Consider the following 7,329-nt stretch of genomic DNA (forward strand, 5'->3'; position numbering starts at 1 on the left):
ACTGCATATAAACCATGTCATAATGTCTGTACTGATTGTTCTCAGTAACTTTATTCAACAAGGCTCTGAATCAGAGAAGCTCCACCAAAACTTCCTTTTTTTAATGGATCAAGAAGAAGTGCAACCGGGCCACTCCCCTCAAAGCAACATTTCCTTTTTGGTAAGACGTTGTGTGTCAAAAAAGTGATCAGTCAAAATATTCAGAATGGATGCGTCCCACAGACTTCTCAGGGATTTGTTGAATTTGAGTTAATCGCAGAAAAGTCTTTACCATACCAGGATGTGTTTCAATCGTATTTTATTGTGTGTATCCATGCTCCTGGATGCACATAGCCTATGGTGAAACCACTGGATTAGGGATCGCTTGTTCTAGGACCCCCCATAAAGATGGGTAGTAAAGCGTTGATATTTCTTTGTCTATGGTTCTTCATCTTTTCTCCATTCACTCTCACCTTGTATATCATGCAGATATCAGCTGGTGTCTGCATGTCACAACAATCAATATCTTCCCATTCGTAACGTTACAGCCTGCTGTAGTCTGTTGCTGTAAACAACTCCATTATAGAGCGCTGTGTTTATTACAAAGAGTGAAGATAGGATATAAGTCGTAAAAGTGTCACAGACACACACACATCCAGTAAATGAAGTGTGTGTGTGTGTGTGTGTGTGTGTGTGTGTGTGTGTGTGTGTGTGTGTGTGTGTGTGTGTTGTGTTTTCAACAATGAAAAAAAGAGGACAAAACAGACTTCTTCACTAAAAGATTTGTATCTTTTGTTTTTTTGAAGTTAGTTTTTTATACTTTGGTATTACTTTGATTTTAAAGCATTTCTATAACAAAAATGGAGTTCAGGTTAATCTCGCTACTTCTGTTAATGTGATTGGAATAGTAACAATGAGTATAGCAGCCTATAGTGAACACAAATAGAGGATGTGATACATTTTTCAGATTGATGGAGAAGCATCTTGATTTGCTGTGATGATGTTAAAATCCACAGTTTGAGTCATGTCTGGCTGAGGAGTGGAAAGTCATATCATACAGTATATGTCTTCTCCTTTTTGCTTGGGTCGATGATCCGTGATCCGATCCGAATGTTGGGATTTGTGATTGGTAACACCACTAACATAATCCCTCCACATGTCTCCAAATGCAGTTTACAGCAGAGACATTGTTTGGGTTGAGTCCAGGGTCAATTAGTCTCTCCTGACAGTTTTATATACCCGTTAGAGGACCTTTCTCTGTTTGAGGCTTTAAAAGCATGTTGTGATGGTGTGTTGCTTTCTTTATTTACATTTTGGGCCTTTGCTTTTCTATCTGACCGAGGCTGTGTATATGGACCCTCACTGTACTGCTGAGTCTGGGTTAACTCCTCCGCCTGTGCTGTGTTGACATTTGTAAAAACCAAGTAGCACACAGCAGTGAAACATGAGCTCAGGCACCAGGAGAAAATGGGGAGCAGTTAGCTGAGCAGAGTAAATAGAGAAAAGATAGAGAAAATATGCAGTTGTAAAAAAGTATAAATAATGAAGAAAACACCTTACACCCTGCGAGATGAGAGGGGTGAGTTTTGAAGCCGCCCCCTCCCTCCATTCCTTCCCCCCTTTTCTCAGCAGGGTGGAGCAGCTGAGAGTGGTTTCAGCCGGGCTGCGGCTCAAATCATCTGTCAGACTAAATCTGTTTCCAATATGAGCACTTCCTGTGAATGCAGGAAATGACCCTTCATACAAAGCAAAGCCTGTGAGGAGTCAGTGTGAAGCTACAGCACTTCTCTCTCTCTTTCCTTTTGCTCTGAATCTGAAATAGTAAGAATGAATGCTTTTAAGTGACACCAAGATTCAAATAGGTGGAATTTGGAAATTCTTTGTTTTTTGAGTCGTACATTCAAGACAAGAATCCCATCTCCCTGGATCTTCATTTTTTCTTGTCGTCATTTAAGATTATAGACTTATCGAGTCACTAGACAGGCAGTCTTACTGCAGATGCTTTACACACTACAATGTACTGTAGAAAAAACTACAAATGCCGTGGGGCCAGGATCTTTTTACTCTTTCCTATGAGTCATAGTCTGAAGGGCTGACATCAAGCTTATATACATATTGAATTACATAATCAGAGGACAAAATGCAATGCCCTTTCATACATAGAATCAAATTAATGCACCAAATAATTCAGAATTTTTCAACTCTATGGCAGCTGTGGCTCAGTAGGGTAATTTTTTGATGGGAAGGTTGGTGGTTCAATCCCCAACTCCTGTGGTCTACATGTCCAAGAGTCCTTGGGCAAGACACCGAACAACAAGCTGCTCCCGAAAGTAAAGCCATCAGTGTTTGAATGTGATTCATACTGAGCAGATTGAAATTAGGACTTCATGATTTGAGAAAACATTGTTGGTAACTATTTGAAGTGTGATAAAGAAAAACAATGATTGAAGTGTGTACATCAACTATTATCATTTTTAAGATTATTGTTTTGGCTTTTATAGTTTATTTGGATAGAACAGTGGACAGAGGTGGAAAGAGAAGACAGAGAATAACATCGAGTCTGGCCTGTGGCTTCTTTACGGCATGTCATTCCACAGTTTGGCCCTGGTTTCCTCTATCCACTGTCCTATCAAAAGACAAAGAAAAATCTTTGAAAATCTCTGCCTTATCCAGTGTTCCACAAATCCTTGTACCAGAGAATCCTCAACCTGGTTTTTGATGTGAAAACCAGCAGTGTAACACAGTATTTCCCAGGGGACAGGCCGTCATCGCACCCACCACATACCACAACAGGCTTCAGTGCTCCGTCTCAGCCCGGAGGATGTGACAGGAATCAAAGAGGATTTCCCTGCGCTTTAATATCCTCTGCTTTAATACTTTCTTATTCAGCCAGACACTCAAACCTGTTTTTTTTAACCAAGATCTGCCTTCAGAAGTCACGGTCGGATGGCTTAACTGTTTTTACAGAAAAAATAGGACTCCCACTTAAGCTACTGCAAGCAATATAAAGACTGCTGCACTAGTGCTTTGAGTATTTGAACCCCCACTTCCTTCAATATGGACTAAATGAAAGATAAAGTATTATTTAGCATCTGAAATCTGCAAAGTGATCAAACTGGTTTCCTTTAGGCCACAGCTGGACACTGGTCACAGTCATTGTGCCATATGCCAGCTGGACCTGCTGAGACCCCATCCTGTTCTACATCTGACACAATGCAACAGGGAAGGAAGGGTCTTCAACCCCACCTAAACAACAAGTGCTCTCATTAAAGATCCTTTACTCTCAGTTAAACTGTATGACTTGTAACACTTTGCCAAGTCGTTAACCCTGTCATTAGCCCAAAGGGCCAATGTGACCTCCAGATATACATATTCATTTAAGCTCAATGTTTCTGGCCGCCTTTGCAGGATAACTTTTCGTTACTGCTTTTGGTCAATAAAACTGAATTTGGATGAGACCTCTCACATCAAGACTGAACTGTTGTAACCCACTCTCTTTAAAATGTTTTAAAATGTTTTAAAATGAGAGAACTAATCCTTATCAATCCTTTAAAATAAAAACTGTGAATATGCAAATTATTTTCTTTTCCCAAAGTGTAACTGCTGAACACACAATGTGCGCTGAAGAATTTCTACAACACAGACATGTAGGACCCATAACACACTGTGATGGGCTTCCAACATATTGATGGATGTCACCAGATAATGCTGTTATTCTGCACAGTGTCATCCAAAGAAGCTAAAATAAACTTAACTTAATCAAATAAACTCACATAATCGCTCAAAGTAACTCAAGATTTAACAATTTTTACATTCTAAAGCTGAACCAGGTTGATGACAAACATCAATATAGAGTTGAAAAACATTATTGAGAGACAGCGTTAACAATGTATTAAATGATCTGGTTAGTCAACACACAGGACCAGATAAGTATGGGGTACATTTACACATGTTGTGTTTTCTGATTGCCCAAGTCAGCTGCTCAAAGGCACAAGTAAATGTATCTTCTCAACACATGCCCTTGATCCCCCTTCTTTAATAAAATCATAACAAGCATGGACCATTGGAACATCATAGCCCCACTACATTCATTCCTCTCTCTCTCTTAGGGCTTCTACACTTGCAGAAAACTCCTGAAAAACTCCTGATATTTGCCGGAGGAGCTGTATGTGTGAACGCAAACAGGCACAGTTTTCCTTCGTACTTCGTACTTCGTACACAGTCTCCTGCTGTGAGGTGAACAGCCAGGTCATTAGAATATGCAGTCCTAGATATATCTAGATATTTTCAGGAGTGCTCATGTGAAAACGGCTTCTCTCTCTCTTACATACACGAAAGGGTCTACAGCATCCAATGTTGGGACATTAAATTACAGTAGATAATGTCTTCAGAAGGAATAGGGAGTATCGGAGTGTGTTGAATGTACTTGGGATGAGTGATTTTAAGACGGGTCACATTGCCCGGGTGTAAACTGAGAGTGCTGTTAGGAGTGTAATGGTCCTGTTTCCCTCCTCACATCATTAAGCTTTTGAACATCAGCCAGCCAGGACCTTGAGAGAGACACTGTGAGGAATAACTTTAGACAAAAGAGAAGGTTAGAGTGTGCCTGCGGACATGCTCCATCAGTCAGTGTAGAGCATGATTAACATCAGGCTGATATCACATGCAGCCGTACTACCATAAAACATGCTGCTCATGGAGGAACTTCAGAAATACTTTCCGACATGGAAAAAAAAAGAGGGCCCTTTGGTACCTTTTTTTTCTCGATGGAGCTGAGATGCCTGCCTGTGTGTCCTTGTGTGTGTGTTGTTTGTATGTTACAGGGATCCTCGTGACTATTCCTATTCATACGTGTCGCGCCTCCATCTGGATCCTGCCCTCTGAACACATGTCAGGTAAGTCAGTGCCGAGTAACTGAATACAGGCACAGATGATGAGCTTTCACATGGAGCTAACCTGTCATTTATCTGATTCTCCACACCAGGTCGAGGGCCTGAAGCAGCAGGGTCATACACACACAAGCTTCCTGTGGCTTCTCCAAGAGGAAAACAGACTGTCGCCCATATCAAGTTACATTGTTTTCCTTTGCATTTGTTTTGAAAATTGTAATTGCAATGAGCCAACCTCACATTAGTTCTCATAGCCTAACTGTGCCTGCTGATATGAGGAGCGTTGCCATTGATAATGAAAACCAGACGGGTATCAGTCAGCCACTAAAGTATCGACACAAGGTCACCAGAGGTCGGAGAGAGAGGTCACTCCACCACAGGAGGCTGATGGGGGGTGCAGAAGGTTCTGAAACTCCAGGAGTCGGTTTTCAATTAAGTCACCTCTTGAGGTGTCACAAGGATATATGACGGGCACGGTGGTTCTCCTTAAGATGAAACTCCTTATCCATCTTTCCATTAAAAGCTCAAAGACTCTCAACATGATGGTGATGCTCCGACAGCGGGTCTTTTCTCCATCTATCACACTTCTTCACTCTGAGACCTGCTGGTCCTACATCTCTGGTCACATAAAGGACATAGCTCCATCTTTGCTTTGTCTCTAAATTCTCTTTTAGTGTTTTTTAAAGCTCTATTCGATCCTTAACTTCAGCACATTTTTCAACACTTTTTCAAATTTCAACCAAAGAAAGTCTTAGCATGTTTGAGGAATACTCTGGTTTGCAGAAAATAAACTTCTGACAGTGTGTAAGCCAGTTGTTTCCCACCTTTTTTCCCTCCACCCATGCAGTGTTGTCTACTGTTTTCATTGATAAAATACCAACGGGATAGGCCCTGGACCCCAGGTTGCTCTAAGCCATGCTCAATTTGGTCAGTTTATCCGCTTTTATACTTCTGTGTATGCATAATGACAGAGAGAGAGCAGAGAAAGAGACATCTTCAAATACAGGAAAACTCAGGAGACTTCTACCTCACTGATTGATGACTCCGTCTGAGAGAGTCAGACATGTTAACCAGATGTTGGACAGGTTTAGAAACAGGACTCTGATGATGGATAGGATAGCAGGAAGGTTATTTTTCTCCCCACTAAAGCACTACATCTTATCCAATATTTGAGATTTGACCATTTGCAAAGTCTATGTTTAGAAAAAAAAAGACCAATAGGTCTGAAGTTGTTGGTGTGAAGGATTTAAAAAAAAATGTTATTTATTTATTGAGGATCCCAGTCAGCTGTAACCCCTTTAAAGAAAAGAGAAGATCATGCAGTGGGCTATTTTCCGCATGCATGAAATTCAATATAAACAGACAATATAGCATCTCTTCACAGTCACTTCAGTAGTAAGCAGCCATTAGAGTTAGAACATAGATAGTCCTGGGGTTTGTAGTGACCTGCTGTTCAGGTGTTTTTTCCTTGCTTTGGTCTTTACTGATTTGATTGTATTTATTTTAAGAAACCCAATTGCTTGTTTGTGAATCATTTGTTTGAGTTTGTGGACTGTTGTTGGTCACTTTAGTGCTGCCTAAAGGCAGTTAAAATGTAGCATACAGTAATTACCACATTACTAAAATATTCACCGATTGCTTCATGCCTCTGCAAAGGTGCAAAATAGTATAGGGAGAAAGAGTCCATTAGTTTAAATGGCCAATTAGTGAAAGAAGCTCTGTGACCATCAGTCAGATGTGGGAAGACCTCTGATGAGATATTGTGACTTTTTTCCATCGCTGAGGTCACTCGCTGGTCACAGGATGAAGCAACATGTGGTCATAGACAAACTTCAGTTTGTACTTATAATTATTATTAATTATTATAATTGATTATTGGTAACTTTAGTGGAAGTTGTTTGAAGATAAACTGAGAGACAAAAGTATTTGCTGTTCATGAGAGAAAATTGAATTTGATGTAAATGCTAAAAAAAAAGAAAAAAAAGAAGGTTAAAAATGTTATACTATTTAAAAATCGACCTTTTCTAAATATAATGTCAAGCTCAAAGTAAAGGAAAAGTTAATAAAGTTAACATTTGTTGAAGGACAATTCCCAAGATCCAGGTTTAACAAAGAGTCATTTTGGCACATGAGAAGAACTAGCATCAGAGAACATAAGAGCTAAATGCTAAATTGATCCATCAACAGAATGAAAGTCTTCAGTCTCCCCATGGACTTGAGGTTGGCCTTAGTGTCAGAGGCATAGGAGGGTAGACAGGAAAGGCAGACTAATTCTCAGAGTGTGGTTCTTTTTATTAACCCTCACTAATCTTTGTGTATCATGGAGGGGATGCGTCCAAGCAGTTGAGCCGGCAATCTGTGGTTGAAACTGATGAATTTCATCATCATGCATTATTTTCACACCCATTAAGAGGCTTAATTATACCGTTTGCATGCTGAGACAGTGTGTAGTATGTAGAGT

Source organism: Labrus bergylta, chromosome 5 (genome assembly GCF_963930695.1).
Source record: "Labrus bergylta chromosome 5, fLabBer1.1, whole genome shotgun sequence".
In the NCBI taxonomy this organism is placed as follows: Eukaryota; Metazoa; Chordata; class Actinopteri; order Labriformes; family Labridae; genus Labrus; species Labrus bergylta.